The sequence below is a fragment of the Suricata suricatta genome, chromosome 12 (genome assembly GCF_006229205.1).
Source record: "Suricata suricatta isolate VVHF042 chromosome 12, meerkat_22Aug2017_6uvM2_HiC, whole genome shotgun sequence".
Classification (NCBI taxonomy): Eukaryota; Metazoa; Chordata; class Mammalia; order Carnivora; family Herpestidae; genus Suricata; species Suricata suricatta.
Window position 1 is genome coordinate 4,557,401 of NC_043711.1, and position 2,002 is coordinate 4,559,402.

Consider the following 2,002-nt stretch of genomic DNA (forward strand, 5'->3'; position numbering starts at 1 on the left):
ACAATGGAATATATATATACAATGGTATATATATATACAATGGAATACTACATGGCAATAAGAAAGAATGAAATATGGCCATTTGTAGCAAAGTGGATGGACCTCGAGGGTGTCATGCTAAGTGAAATAAGTCAGGCAGAGAAGGACAGATACAATATGTTTGCACTCATGATGGTCATGGAGGAAGGCACTTGTAGGCACGAGCACTGGTGTTATATGGAAACCAACTTGACAATAAACTATAAATTAAAAAATTAAAATAAAATGATTTCTTATGTTATTTGAATTTCACCTCCATAAAATAAAATAAAAGGAAACAAGCATATTCACACTAAGCAGAGGGCAGGAATGAATTATGAGGTGGCAAGATGTAAAGAGAACATCAAGCTGGAAACCATTGCAAGAGTCAAGCCAGTGTGTTAGTGCACTCCGGCTGCTGTAACAAGACACCTACACTGGGGCCTCAAACAGCAGACACGTGTTTCTCACAGTTCTGGAGGCTGGGAGTCTGAGACGGAGGTGCCAGCTTGGTCAGGATCCACTGAGGGCGCTCTTCCTGGCTTACAGACAGTGGCCCCTCTCATTGTGTCCTCAAACGTCTTCAAATGGGAGGGGGGAGAATATCTTCACTTAGGGGCACTCATCAGATTCAGGAAGACTCCACCCTTGTGACCTAACCTCTTCCCCAAGGCTCCACCTACAAATACATCACATAGGTGATTAGGACATCAGCAATTGAATGGGGGAGGGGGAGTGGCACAAACACCCAGTCCACAGCACTTAGCAAACGTGGTAACAGTGGGTATGGAAGCAGGTGGCTGGGTTAAGATCTGACATTGGGATTGAACCACCAGAGCTTGTTAAAAGGTGGGAAGTGGGAGGAGCCAAGATGGCAGAGAGGAAGGGAGCTCTGTAAACTTATTCTGCCCCATCTATCAAACTGAGAAGGACATTACTCTCATCTGCAAGAGCGGAAAAAGAAAATACAGACTCCAGAAAGAAGACAACCTCAAAGATACCTGAGTGAGTGAGTGCAAACTGGGGAGATCGGAAAACGGGCAAGTCCGAGATGGGCAGGGGAGGTGGGAGCCCCAGCCCAACATGGGGCAAGTGCGTGGAGCCCCTGAGAGGCAAAGGGAAGAGAAAGAGAAACTGAACACGCTCATAATACTGTCTCTGGGGAAGAGATTAGGAACGTTTACCTGTGCTTGGAGAGAGAAACTCTCACCCCATATATAACTGCTGGGTATCCCAAATCCTGAACCCAGGTGGCACAAGGGAAAGAATAGCTTCCAGTCCTGTGCCGTCCTGGTGGGGAGTCAGTGGCCGTGGATGCAGCATCAGGGGTGCTCACTTCGACCTCGGCTGTGGGAGTAAAGCATGCACCTGATTTCCACAGTGCATCTCACCTCCAGCATTGGCCGCACGAGTCCCGAATCCCGGGTGCCAATGGAAAAAATCACCTCCACCCCTACGCGATCCCAGCAGGGAGTTGGCGGTGCTGGAGACCAGGGCTCGTGCTTCGGCTGCAGGAGCTCACAGCTCATTTCCAGCAGCACCCACCCGGCGCCTCGGGCAGCAGCAGCACGAATCCCAGCCAGCACCAAGAGAAACTTTTTCCTCCCCCTAGGTGATCGCTATCCCGACTGGGGGCTGGGAGTCTGCAGCTGTATCTGTGAGGGCGTGTACTTCACCTCCTGCTGCGCACCTCACCTCAAGCAGCACACCTTGCCTCAGGCAGGGGCAGCGCAAATCCCGGCCTGAGCCAAGAGAAACTGATCCCTCCCCCTAAGAAGCCAGCTGCCAAAGCAAGTACATCTCATCTGTGGTAGCATAAAAGTGCATGGACTAGGACTTTGAACTGAGGCAGACCTGGAAAATACAACTTGGCTCAGCTGCGGCATAAGGAGGTCAGACTCATTAGAGTTGCCTACAGTGCTAGTTCCAGTGGAGCTTGGGGTGCAGCCATTCTAGTCTCTGCAGCCACCAAGGCGGAGCCTCT